The 15,144-nt window shown below is 37.6% G+C and overlaps 1 pseudogene; it reads left to right on the plus strand.

Annotated features, from left to right (window-relative positions):
- Positions 1 to 517: 517 nt before the first annotated feature.
- LOC132240580 (inositol polyphosphate 1-phosphatase-like) overlaps positions 518 to 15,144 on the plus strand; it is an 83,432-nt pseudogene continuing 68,805 nt past the window's right edge.

Consider the following 15,144-nt stretch of genomic DNA (forward strand, 5'->3'; position numbering starts at 1 on the left):
GTTTCTATGCCAGTCAGCGTCTCCAGGCCTATCAACAGGCCTGATCTGAGAAGTGGGGCTGATCAGCAGCCTCTATGGAGGTCCTAGAGAAAGAGAAGTGTGGCTGCTGGCCAGTCCCAAAGCAAAAGAGAGAGGCAAGTGCTGATCAACAGCTGCCTCGGAGGCTATGGCTCAGACCCTGCTCTTCTCTAGAGGTCTTTCTTCAGGCCTGATATGCAGCCCCCTCGGCAGTCACTGCTGGATCACCATGGCAGCCCAGTATTGACTTCTAGTCAGTTGAGCCTTTGCTCATTTTGGATGTTATGGACCCTGGGTGTTTATATATTAGGATGGTAAACAAGTAGTTTTTCTTTATCCTCATTCCATCCTTTTCAGCTGTTTTTGACTTCCCATTACATTCCCTATAGTAGGTGGTTACAAACATTTTCATGTCTCTTGTGGTAACCCCTCAGGGGAGGAATGTACCCTTCCCCCCACACACATATCTCAAATTTGGCTTGTTGTTACTGATAACACCATGAGGATATTAAAATCTCCTGCTAACATCCTGAGGCTTTCTGGGGAGAGCAGGGCAAGTATCAATCCAGTACAAGGTAGGCTTACACAAAACTTATTTTTTTTTAAAAAAAAAAAAGAAGCTTCATATTTGTTTCATTCCTTTGATCAAGATCCAGCGCTCATCAAAAGAAACCAAAAACTTGACAACCACTGAATTCTAAAGAATCATTGGGATATGTGAGAAAGTCTAATATAACTTTTAGAAAGATAGGAAATATAAAGAAAATTAAAGGAAAATACCACATTATCCCTGGCTAGTTTTTCTCAGTGATTAGAGTGTAGGCCTCCAGACTAAACGGTAGTGAGTTTGATTTCCACTCAAGGGCATGTACCTCTTTCCTCAGTTGCACGTTTCCCAGCTCATTTTAGAGCACCTGCTGGAGGCAACTAATCGATGTGTCTCTCTCATGGAGATGTGTTTCTCTCTCTCTTTCTTTCTCTTACTCTCTCTCTTCTCTCCCTTTAACTCTCTCTAGAAATCAGTGGACAAAATATCCTCAGGTGAGGACTAAAGCACACACACACACACACACACACACACACACACACACTAAAGAGCTGTACATTAAATTAAAATTTTCAATAAAGAAAATACAAGAAATATTTCATATTCTAGAAATGAAAATTTGTTTAATCAGCAATTATGTGGAGATTATGTATTTTGTAATTTATATTATGAAAGTTCTGAACTTATAAATAAAATTGAATAATCTTTAAATTCTTCAATCATTCTCTCTTTTATTAAAACTTGAGGTTCCTAACTTGCCAAGGACATTGTATTAACTCCTGAAATAAGTTTTATGGACAAAATCCTTGGGCTTTGAAAGTTTATGAACTAAAATGCTAGTACATTATGGTTGCAGAAGCAGAACACACATTTATTATAAAACTAGTATTAAATGTACTTTAGCCCTTCAATCACTCTAAAAGAGATACTTTAAATCTGCTTTCAAATAGAGAATGTGCATTGCAGAATGATGCAAAAATATGATGCCAAAGTGTTCCCCTCTACCCGTTCCTGGAAATGAGGGGTGCATCTGAGAGAAGAGCAACAGTACCATGTGGGAGTTTAGAACCAGACAGTTCTATGAGGGATAGTTTGACTCTTCAAAATTATGTGACCATAAGGATGTTAAAAGATCACACTACACTTCTCTATTTTAATCTGTGAATAGGGATGGTTTTATCTCACAATGATTATTCCAGGATAAGTCAGCAAACTTTAATATTAATAAGTGATACATACCTAGATCTTTATTTTTCCTTAGTTACAATTAAATAAATAGTAAATATTCCTGATTACAACACATTATAAGAAGCTTTTCATCCAAGGGAATTATGTTATTCTTTAATTTACAATTTTATTCACAGTCCTGACAAAGTTCCCTTATTAGTAAGATAAATTCCAAATCTGCTCTTTTTATAAATGCTAGTTTTCTCTGAGAGCAGTTTCCATTGGAGATTTGCATATGGTTACCTGTACTCATCACTGAAATTGCAGTTCTGAGGTAATCTCCACGGAGTTGGGAGACAAATCTAGTTGTCCTAGAATTTAACAAATGATGTCCTGATTTTCAGCAAGGTGTACAGACTATATATATATATATATATATATATATATATATATATATATATAGAGGGAGAGAGAGAGAGAGAGAGAGAGAGAGCACATCCTATATAATAAAAGGCCAGGGACCATAACCATAATGACCGGAAAGACCGCTTGACCAGTCATCATGAGGTGGGTGGTGGCGGGGTGGGACTGGGGACTGGTGAGCAGGTGGAATGGCTGGCTTCTTGGTCCCTTCCCCCAGCCCACAGGCTCTGATGGATCTGCGATGGTGAATGGGGGAACTGGGGTGGGTGGTGGCAGGACGTGGCTGGCTGTCAGGCTATTGGGATCCCCAGCTCACCCCTGGCTGCTCGGGGGCTCAGGCCAGTGGGAAAGCAGGCGCCGGCCACTTCACCTTCATGTGCGTGCACTCAGCCGGCGGCTGATGTAACGTGCATCTGCTCAGGGTCACTCATGCGGGCACCACCAATGCTGCTGCTGCTGCCACTGCTGGTGTCACTGCTGCTGCCGGGGCTTGCAGTGCTGACAGAAGCTGCGGGGTGCACCAGCGACCTACCCGCCCCAGCGGAGGAGGCGGAGTTCAGCCTGGGGACTGGCAATCGGGCAGAAGATTGCCCTGATTGCAGGCTAGGCTTAGGGGCCCTACCTGCACGATTCCGCACACTGGGCCTCTAGTCTATATATATGAAAGGCTAATATGCAAAGTGTCCCCTCAGGAGTTTGACCAGGAGAATGGGAGTTGGATCACTTGCTATGACGTGCGCTGACCACCAAGGGGCGTTATGGAACATGGTGGGTGACCAGTGGCAGTGGCAGGGCGCTGAGGGAGTTAGGGAAGGAGGAGGCAGGGAGGCAGGGAACCTGATCGGCCCTGATTGCAGGCCAGACCTAGGGACCCCACTTGTGCAAGAATTTCATGCACCGGGCCTCTAGTATATAATAAATACTACAAGTTTAAAGAGACTACCAAAAATGCTATTTTGTGGAAGACTTTATTCTTTATCATCTGGAAAATATTTCCTTTAGAGAGATATTAACAATTTGGTCACTGATAAAGAGTTGGAGGAAGAAAATACTTTATTTTGTCCATGTTAAAATGGAGGTAGGGCATCTATGCATGAGTGACTTCTAAAGAGATGGACATAAAAGACTGAAGCTGAGATGACAAAGATTTGACATGTGAAATTATGAATTCTGAAAGTCTAGGTATTTGATTTCGTTTCATCCTCTTTCATTGCATTTCCAATTTACACTACATCAAAACTGTAGACATTTTATTTTACACAAGCACAACCTCCCAAAATTGCCCTGAGATTAGAAAAAATCTCTGACAGTCATTTTACATGTTAAATAAATTGCATCTATTCTTACTTTGGATTGTTTGTTCTTCCACAAGTGGGGGATGGGCTGTACTGCCCAAAGTTCTGTCCTGCTTGGAGATTTTCCCTCCACTGTTACTTTTCAGAGCCATCTCTACAACTGCAATTTTTTTCTCCCAATTCTTTTTTTTAAATATATTTTATTGATTTTTTAAAGAGAGTAAGGGAGAGAGATAGAGAGTTAGAAACATCGATGAGAGAGAAACATCAATCAGCTGCCTCCTGCACATCTCCCAATGGGGATGTGCCCACAACCCAGGCACATGCCCTTGACCGGAATCGAACCTGGGACCTTTCACTCCACAGGCTGACGCTCTATCCACTGAGCCAAACCGGTTTCGGCTCTCCCCATTCTTAGTAAATCTACCTGCTTAAAAAGCTTACATGTCTCCTTTTCTATATGCTGGTCACCATAGACACCTATGTCATTATAGTTCTGAGCTGGCTGAGAGGCAGGTGCCAGGGCACCTATGGTTAAAATTGGATGGGACGCAAGGCCACCTTGCAGCTTACATTTTCCCCGCCAGCATTTTGTGTCATCTGGTACTTGGGCCAAAATTATATCCCTAACTGTGGCACATGCTGCCTCCAGTGCCCAAAGAACCCCCATAGACATTGTGATTATTTCTTAGTGGTGGAAGGAATCAGATGCAATCATTCACCTTTAGTATTTTTGGTAATGTCTATAAACCCAGGCCGTTGGACCCCTGAAACTTTATAATTATTTTCCACTTCTCCAAAGGCATTTGCATTACCAAGGCCACAATTGTATTGTCACTTTTTGGTTATCTAATGTGATTAACATGAAGATCCTGATATAATGCAACAAGGTGATGTTGCAGAAGGCTCTCATCCTTTGTGATGGGGAGCTACAGAGACTGAATCGCCCTTCAGCCTCCTCTGCTGGGGTGACGGGCCAGGCCATTTATGTCCACATCAACAAAGCATTAGACTTTTCTAGAAGAGGACATAAACTCAGGGGAAGGTGGCCTCTTCAACCAAAGGAGATTCCTTTCCAGGGACTCAGTGGAGAGATATCAATCACCAATATCTCTAGCAGCTGGGGAATTTAGTGTCTCCATCCTGGAGGAGTGGGATCTGGGTGCATCACCTACTAGACACTTAACAGTGTGTGTAATCCTCACTTTCTATTGTTGTAGGACTTTTAGGCAATTTCTATGGAAATTAAAGATTTATTGAGGCAGGAGATACACAGGGCTTCACTATATTTAATCCAACAGATGCACCATTCATATATTTTGAAAAGTGGTGAAGTTCGATGGTGAGTATATAAGAAATGGAAGGATAATTGGTCTTAAAGGATTTTGATAGCAAGTTAAGACATAACACAGAGGTCTGTGTTTAATTATATAATTTCCTGCACTGTTTTTATAGTAGTAATCTATAACATGGTTAATTGAGAAATATATATATATAGTATATGTTTACCTAATCATTAGCATCACAACATTTTACAGTTCTTTGCTTCCCCTTCTAAATGACATTATTCAACATTTTCATCACTCTCTTGAAAATACTTTCAACTATGTTCTAATTTCATCCACTTTTCTTTCCAGTCACATGCATAAATTCAACTAATTTTATTTTGCATGCCCTTGGGCAATTGAAGATTATCAATAAAAGCCAAACAATAAAAAACACTGGCTTTATTGACATTTTGTGATTTTTAAAACTCAATAGTCACTATCATTGCCATCACATTCTCCTACTTAGCTATTTTTTCCCTCTCAGGAATAAATATTGTTATTCAGATTTTTCTTCATCTCCCCCACCTGTTAAGAAAATAAAAGCCATGAGATGCAAAATCTCTAATATTTATGCCACTACATCTGTAACCTTTTGTACACATCTGTTTCTTCACTTTTCCTAAAGTATCAAGTGTCTATCTTTCTGTAACAGGGCATTTTGTAGATTTTTTCTTTCTATTCCTCCACCTCTCAGCTTCTCAAAGATAGGTACCCTTGTTTTACAAACCTTGAGTTTTATATATCATGCATCTCACCTTTCTTCTAGTACATATTTCATCTTAGAATAAAAATATGGAATGTTACACTCTTTACTAAAAGGTGGGGAGAAAGAGAGTAAGAAGAGTACAAAAATAATAGGAGGAGCAATGTCACTTCAATGTCACAGAAATACATATTTATTTGTGAAAGATTTCCCCATGCTTGTTTTCATTTCTTCACCTACTTTTCATATGCCAACCAGCCTGAGCTGGTTTCTGCCTCTAGGCCTCCACTGAAATCGCTCCTGCTAATTCAACAACCACTTCCACATTAGCAAACTGACACTTTTCTCTCCTTCAAAGTCTTGACAGCATTTGTCAGAATTGACTACACACTAGTTCTTGAAACAATCTCTTTCTTACCCAATAGCTAATGAAAAATTCATGCTTTATGCTATTTTTGCAGAAGCCTATATGGAAACATCAAGAGGCTGTTGATTCTAGTGTGAAGAATACTTGCTGATATTTAGAAGAAATCTGAGGAGCCATGAGATACAGCAATGTAAATTTATTTTTGGATTAAATTCAACCAAGCAGTTATGAAGCAAATGCTTTGTACTGGGTACCACATGTAGTTGTTAGGTGCGGAGAGATAACCAACCTCCTATGGCTGTGCTTAGAGAGTTTGCAGACTAAAAGTGTGTGTATTATCCTGGGTCCAGTCTGGAGACTGATCGTACACAATAATTTGGATAGGAGATATTTGCTATAAAAATTCCTAATCATAACAAAAGAGTGATAATACAAAACATAACTCCTTAGAGTAAGAGAGAGTGCCTAAGAAAGGGCCAACTTGAAAACAGATCCTCCTTCTCAAGGCTCCAGTTCATTGTAGAAGGTGGGGCAAAAGTCATTTGCATGGCATATAAGTTTTTGAGGTTACATCGTCAGAGCAAGTCCATGGTTGTCAGCCAAGCAGAAACACGCATCTGGGGTGCGTGAAGGCCAAGGCTGTTGGGCAGGAGTGCACTGGGAGCTGAGGAGTGCATCTGTTCACCAGCCGGGCAGTAAAAGTCTGGGGTATGTGGTGTCCATGTCTTTAGGGCCAGGACAACAATCTTGCAGATGACAGTTGGGCTGAGTCTGGGGGGAAAGTACTCAGAGGGATTTGGAACCCATTTAACAATAGGGCAGTGAGAGGTCCAGGACATGAAGTGACTGCGAGAGGACAATTGTCAGGTGATCACTGGACCAGGACAAGAGCAGAGAACGTGACAAATGATTACATAATCATGGCTGGTACAGTGTTATTGAACGTTTGTTTTTAATTTAAATTCTTTATTGTTTAAAGTATTACATGAGTTCCCTTCATCCCCCATTGACCTCTCCCGGCCGCTCCCACCTCCTAGCACATGCCCTCACCTCCCTGGTGTCTGTGTTCATTGGTTATGCTCATATGCCTGCATACAAGTCCTTTGGATGATCTCTTACCCCATCACCCTGCACCTTTCCTCATAGGTTTGACAGTCTGTTCTATGCTTCTATGTCTCTGGTTCTATTTTTGTTCATCTGGAATAAAAAAAAAAGACCCTGAATAGCTACAGAAATCTGGAGAAAGAACAAAGTTGAAGGTATCACAATACCAGATAGCAAGCTATATTACAAAACCACTGTCCTCAAAACTGCCTGGTACTGGCACAAGAACAGTCATATAGACCAATGGAACAGAACAAGAGAACCCAGAAATCGACCCAAGACATTATGTTCAATTAATATTTGACAAAGGAGGCAAGAGTATACAATGGAGGCAAGACAGTCTCTGCAATAAATGGTGTTGGGAAAATTGAACAGATACATCCAAAAAAAATGAAACTAGACCACCAACTTATACCATACATAAAAATAAACTCAAAATGGATAAAGGACTTAAATGTAAGATGGGAAACCATAAAAATCTTAGAAGAATCCATAGGTAGCAAAATAGCAGACATGTGGTAGCAATATCTTTACGGGTACAGCTCCTAGGACAATGGAAACTAAGGAGAAAATAAACAAATGGGAGTACATTGAAATAGAAAGCTTGAGCACAGCAAAAGAAACCATCAACAAAACAACAAGAAAGCCCACGGCATGGGAGAACATATTTGCCAATGTTTTCTCCACTAAGTGTTTAATCTCCCAAATTATAGGGAACACATACAACTTAACAAAAGGAAAATAAACAATCCAATCAAAAAATGGGCAAAGGACCTAAATAGACACTTTTTGAAAGAGGAAATACAGAAGGCCAAGAGACATATGAAAACATGCTCAAAGTCACTAATCATCTGGGAGATGCAAATCAAAACAATGAGGTATCATCTCACACCTGTCAGAATGGCTATTGTCAACAAATCAACAAACAAGTGCTGGAGAGGATGTGGAGAAAAAGGAACCCTCATGCACTGCTGGTGGGAATGCAGACTGGTGCAGTCATTGTGGAAAACAGTATGGAGTTTCCTCAAAAAATTAAAAATAGAACTTCCATTTGACCCAGTAATCCCACTTCTAGTAATTCATCCCAAGAAATCAGAAACAGCAATCAGAAAGGATATATGCACCCCTATATTCCTAGCAACACAATTTACAACAGCTAAGATTCGATAACAGCCTAAGTGCCCATCAGAAGATGAGTGGATTAAAAACCTATGGTACATCTACACAATGGAATATTATGCTGCTGTAAAAAGAAAAAAAAAAGGAATTCTTACCATTACAACATGGATGGACCTGGAGAGCATATGCTGAGCAAAATAAGCCAGTCAGAGAAAAACAAATATGATCTCACTCATTTGTGGAATATAATGGATGTTTTTACATATATGCTACTGAAAGCTGTGCAGCAGGATTGAGAATAAATAAAAAGCAGCACACAGCAGCCATAAAGGGATCCCCCTGTGTACTCTAAACAAAGTGTAATCTTCTCTAATCTAATCCTGATAACAATGGAGAAATGCTTACATGTCCACCATTGCAGAGCAGATAAGGAAGAAAGGATCCGATCCGTAACATTGTGACAATAACTGACACATACAGAAAAGAGTTAACTACATTGAACAGAGGCATTATGAGTAGCAGTTAATAAAACAGCCTTTATCCCAAATTTTATTTCATTTTCACTATTTTTTTAAAATTTGGCTATTTCATGTATGGCTTTCCCATCAGTAATATAACTGGAACCAAAAACGTAGTAGTGTTTTAAAAAACTAATATTTTCATGGTCTAGGGATTTCCATTGCTTGGTAAATAAGCATGACTGCTAAAAGGATAAACTTGATAGCTTACATTTTTAAATGCATTAAAGGGAATATTTTGCTCTATTGCCTTGTGTATTTGTGGAATTGCAGGTTTATCATGGTTTTCCTTCTGAATTTTGAATTCTGATTTGTATGTTTCTTTTTTGGCTCATGTTCTTCATCCACATAATCATGTGGATAAATTTATTTTATTTATTTATTTTTTATTTTTAAATATATTTTATTGATTTCAGAGAGGAAGGGAGAGTGAGAGAAAGATAGAGACATCAATAATGAGTGAAAATCTTTGATCAGATGCTTCCTGCAAGCCTCACACTGGGGATTGAGCCCACAACCTGGGCATAGCCCTGACCGGAAATCAAATCATGACCTGGTTCATAGGTCGACAGTCAACCACTGAACAATGCAGGCCGGGCTGAATTAATTTTGTAATTATTAAAGGTGCTATATTATCTAATTTTTAGAATTGTTAAGGAGACATGACAGTGCATGAAAAAGATCGGCTTGTAAATCTCTATATATGAAAACCTCATATGCAAAGTGTCCCCTTGGGAGTTCAACCAACCTGTAGTTCAATTGCTTGCTATGATGTGTGCTGACCACCAAGGGACAGTGGGTAATGAAGGAAGGCCCCAACTGGCAGCTGGCAGCTGGAGAAGTGGGGCCTCAGCCAGCGGCCAGCATCTGAGGAAGGGAGGCCCTGGCCGGCAGCAGGCAGCCGCTAGGGATCCTACCTGTGCACGAATTTCATGCACTGGGCCTCTAGTATTATAATGTTAGTTTATATTTTTCCCTCAGTACTTTGAATACATTTTTTTCTTTGCTGTCTGGTATTGATTATTGCTGTAGAGAATAAACAAGTCCTAGTTCATGACTTACTTTTTCTCTCTAGAAAACCTTACACTTTTTTGTTTATTCTTTAGGTTTAGAATATGTGTTAATTATTACATACATTTTCTTTCAGGAAAGAAATCACCCTAATTTCTGAATTTAATAGCCTTTATCTTATAACTACAAATTTAAACAGTTATATGTTAAGGTCCATGCACTTTGCTTTCTAGAATCTCTTCATTGTTTTTACTTATATTCAATAATTTCTTTAAGGGACAAATTTATTGGGTAAATAACATTTCCTGAGACCATGCAAAGATGGACTTATTTCTATTTGTTTACACTAAATTAAAAGACAATAAATTCTAATAAGTGCTATTTATAAAGGAAGCACTGATGCCCTGCCGGTTTCATTCACTGGGGAGAGCATTGATCCTCAGATGGAAGGGTCTAGGGTTCACTTCCCAGTCAAGGGCATGTACATGGGTTATAGGCTCCATCCTAGTCAGGTGCATTGGGAGGCAACCAGCAGACATATCTCTCTCACCTCTCTGTTCTTCCTTCTCTCTTTCCCTCTCCTCCCTCGCCTCCACTCTCTCTTTAAAAAAAAATCAATGGAAAAAATATCCTGGGTGAGGATTAAAAAAATAAAATAAATAAAAAGTAAGCATTGATAATAAATTCTTTATATACTATTGACTGTTAGTGTGGTGCAATGGCCATTTCAGTTGTGGTGAGGTAATACCATATCTGCAATAACTATAAAAATAGGTCCATGGGGGAGGTGGTAAAAGATCAACCGAAGGACTTGTATGCATGCATATAAGCATAACCAATGGACACAAGACACTGGGGGGCAGGGTTAGGGGAGGCCGGGGAAAGGTCAAGGGGGGGAAAAAAGGAGACATATGCAATACTCTTTGTAACACTTTAAGCAATAAAACAAAATTTTTTAAAAAAATAGGTCCATGTAGTATTTTTATTGGCCACATATTTTCATATTTTTCGTATGCCTGTCTCTTTTTCATTGTTAATTTTTATATCTTCTCTTCTACTGGAGGAATCAATTTCTTTAGCAACCTTGATATGGGTTGTCTTTAAAATGTACTTTGTCTAATTAAATGCAGCAGAAAAGACATTGTGTAAATTTCAGAACTTCTTTTTATACCTTTCTTTATCAAAGCTGTCCTTAAACTGCCAATCTGCTTTTGAAGTTCTGTTTTGTTTTCTATAATCCATTTTGTTCCTCCATTTTCAAATTTAACACCACATTCTATTAACTTGTCTTTGAACTAATTGACCCTTATTATCTCTATCTCCAATCTTCTATAATGCTCATTCAGTACATTTTTCACTTTAGTGTATTTTAATTGCCTTTCTTGAAGGCTCTTTTGGTTGCCCCATTACAATTACACTTTCAATTTCTCTGCAGAAGTTCTTTATCTGGTTACTCATTAAAATAATGCTTTCTTTATTTTGAAACATATTTGCCAGAATTTTTTTAAAAATTATACTATTTGTTTTAAAGCATTAGCTTGCTCTTACCAATCTATATGCCACCTAGAATGAGTTCCCAATAAATGTTTTCCTTTCTGCATATGGGTCCATTTTCTTGCTATATTCTTATGACTAATACATTTTAAATTTATTCCAAATATTATAAACAATGTATTCTTGAGGCTTTGAATTCTATTATCTTTCTTTGATGATTATAAATTATTACTGAAATAGGCAGTTTAATTACTGACTGATTACTTCAGTACTAGGGTATGTTTGGTGGTTTTTGCTTTCTAAGCAAAGATTTTTGGACAGCTGATAATGGAAATAATTAGGTTTAAAAAAAAGGAAGGAAAAGACAAAAATAGTGGGGCAAAAACATGAGGTCCCTATTCTCCCATGGATTTACCTTTATCCTCTTTGAGACTCCTGGAAGAAAATGACCTTATCGGCTGTTGTCACAGTAGCCTGGAAAGTTACTGCATAAATGGAAAATTGACTGTCATGTTGAGTTTTTCTACGTAGGTCTTGATTCCCATGTAGTAAGAACAAAATCAAGAATTCCCTTAGGATCCAAATAGTGCCAGAAAATGCTTTGTCTGAAAAAGAGTAGATGTTACATGGGTTTGGGGTGATAAAGGCTAAGATGTACAAGATCAGAAGATAGATGAAGGGCATGATCAAAAATTATTACCCTAGCAAAAGTAACACACAAGCTGAGGGCTTGATATTCAAGAATCATCGCAATGGCCCAAACACATCTAAGCCACCAAGGCAGTTAAAATATCTAGTTTTTAGTTTTTCTGACCTTGACAAAGTTTTGGTAACTTAGTCTTATAAAATAAGTTAATTAGATGATTTACCCAACATTTTTTGACTTTTGAATGTAAGTATTGTTTTAAAAAGATATTCTGCAGTTCCATCCATGCTGTTGCAAATGGTAAGAACTCCTTTTTTGCCCAGCATAGTATTCCATTGTGTAGATGTACCACAGTTCTTTAATTCACTCATCTGCTGATGGGCACTTAGGCTATTTCCAAATCTTAGCTATGGTAAGTTGGAACTGGAGAGCATTATGCTAAGTGAAATAAGCCAGTCAGAGAAAGTTAAATATCACATGATCTCACTCATTTGTGGAATATAATGAACAACATAAACTGATGAACAAAAACAGATCCAGAGACAGAGAAGCATCAATCAGACCATCAAACCTCAGAGGGAAGGTAAGGGAGGGTGAGGGTAAGGGGGAGAGATCAACCAAAGGACTTGTATGCATGCATATAAGCTTAACCAATGGACACAGACACCAGGGGGGTAAGGGTGTAAGTAGAGGGGTGGGGGGCAATTGGGGGACAAGGACACATATGTAATACCTTAATCAATAAAGAAAAAAAAAGATACTCTGTTCCTTCTTTAAGATTTTTTTAAAATGTATATTTATTGTTGAAAGTATTACAGATGTCTCCTTTTTTTCCTTCATTGACACCCGCCCTCTGTACCTGGCTCCATCCTCCACCCCAAGCCTTCACTGCCACTCTAAAACTTCTTATTCTAATCTCTTAATAACTATTAATCCTAAATTTTGGCCTGTATGTTTTGTTGGCAGTAATATTTGAACTTTGTTTATGGTGCTGTCTTATATTAAGATTTTTAAAATTTAATGTTTTCAAATTCACCAGTCATTAACTTTACATTTTATTGATACAATTTTTATTGGTACATTTGCCCTTAGGTAATAAATACATACTTCTATATCTTTTTATTATATTAATATTAGGATTTTTATATCTTTTAAACAATCTAAGGCTTTTTTAATGTATATGTATGTGAGACAGGTCTGGATTAATAAGAATAAACCATCTTAATATTCAAAGAGTTCACCATTTCTAATCCATAAATTATTCTGCAGTTACAATATTTTGCAAGGTAAGGCTACATAGTTTATTGTTTGATTCATTACTTCATTATAGCTACTTTTGCTACTGTAAATTTAATTAATATAATTAAAGTATATTGGCTCTTTTTTCTATATGTGATTAACTTGGGAGAAGACTTCTAAGCCAAACTTTAATTGGCAAGCTATTATGTAAAATATGGTTATGAAAGCATTTCACAAATTGCATCTACATTTAATACTGTTTCATTGACAAGACCCAGGTTAGATGAAATCCTCAGAGGCTTTTATAATATTGCCCTCATATATTTGTATTTTATAAAAAATAAATAAACACATAATGATTGAACAATTTTTCCATATATCTTAGTATTTGATCCAAGAAATGGTCAGAGAATGAATTATTAAAAAGTGATTTATTGGCATATATATTGACACATAGAATAAGTAATTTATCATAATGTTTAGACTTTAAACAATTGTAGGAGCTTATGGAGAAATCTACGTAAGAATGTTTCATCTGCAGCTAGTGTTGGACCAATGCCTCTATAGATCAGCCTAGCTGGCAATCAGAAAGGAAAGCCAAACCTGAAGTGGGAGAGAGCTATGACAAACTAGCTTATGTATTTGAAGATTACAAGAGCATAAACTGACTTTTTCCGGGAGTTGAGATAGAGTCTATTGTTCGCTTATTGATTTCACTGTTGGTCTAGTATTCTTGGTAGTCTACATTATTTTAAATTAAGAATCTCAAGTCTTTATTATCCAATAAGAAAAAAAAAACATAATATATTTAACTGTAGGTAATTCATATCTAGATTTGGTTATTTAATGATATTCTGCAACAGTAAACATAAAAATAATGCAAATTAAAATTAACATACATTTTATCTTAAGTCATATAATATTGGTTGTTTTGTAAATGGAATGTATTAGTTAAAATAAAAAAATGGATTGAAAAATTATTCAAAATAAGCAATAATGAAAACTGTCTTTTAATTTGCCTAATTTGATGGTAGCATTCAAACAAAGGAAAAGCATAATTGTGATTATTTTGCAAATAGCTGAAGGGAAAATATGACCCATTTCAGGAAACAAATTACTAGAAACAAAGCAAAAACACAGCATAACACACTTATCTTCTTAGCACTAATAATTTTTTCATCAATAATGCAATCCTTGATCTCACTATCTAATGGCTTTTTTCCTCCCTCTTTTAACTTTGGTGATAAAATAAGACAAAATTTTTGTACAAAACATTGTAAACTGGGAAATAATAAGATATGCTTACTAGATTATAATTAAGATGTGTTATAGAGCATATCATAGAATATTTGACTTTGATTAATTCCTTGTTGCATCATTACAGAAAGATTTATAAATTATATTTAAGCTAATATGTCTTGATTCATTTTCACTTTCAAGTGAAATACCTGGAATTTGATAAAGTTGCAGAAGATAGTTAACACTAGATTACTAGAGAGATATGAAATATGTGAACATATCCTGTTATTCAGGGAGTCACTACCAGAAGAAAATAACTGATATGAAGTTGAAGTAATGGCACAGAATATATGACAACAATGAACACCATACTTTAGGTTTAAAAATGTATATTTAATAAGAATAATTTGAAATACTACTGTAGACCATGTGTTTGAAAGACATAGTTCATAATTTTAAGAAAACTATGGTCTTCAAGAGACTAAAAAAGCAAACAAAATTATATTACCTACTAGAGGCCCTGTGCATGAAATTCATGCATGGGGGCGGGGAGGGCTGGTGGGGAGGTCCCTCAGCCTGGCCTGCACCCTCTCCAATCCGGGAGCTCTCATAGGATGTGCTACTGCCGACTTGGGCCCACTCCCAGTGGTTCTCTGCTCTCTGCGGGGCCTGCCTGCTCCACACCATGGGGTTGGGCAAGCAGGCCCTGCTGGGTGCTGCCTGCGGCCCCCCTTGCCTGCTGGGCTCACGTTGCCCGGGTGACGCCACCAGTGTCCTGCCCAGCCACTTTGTCACAGGGTGAGGGTTAATTTGCATATTACTCTTTTATTAGATAGGATTATTAAATTCTATGAAAGACTAATGGCAGTGTGCTTTGAATGTAAATATTGAAGGACTATAATCATGTTTTGTGTATATGTATAACA

This window comes from Myotis daubentonii, chromosome 1, assembly GCF_963259705.1.
Source record: "Myotis daubentonii chromosome 1, mMyoDau2.1, whole genome shotgun sequence".
Classification (NCBI taxonomy): Eukaryota; Metazoa; Chordata; class Mammalia; order Chiroptera; family Vespertilionidae; genus Myotis; species Myotis daubentonii.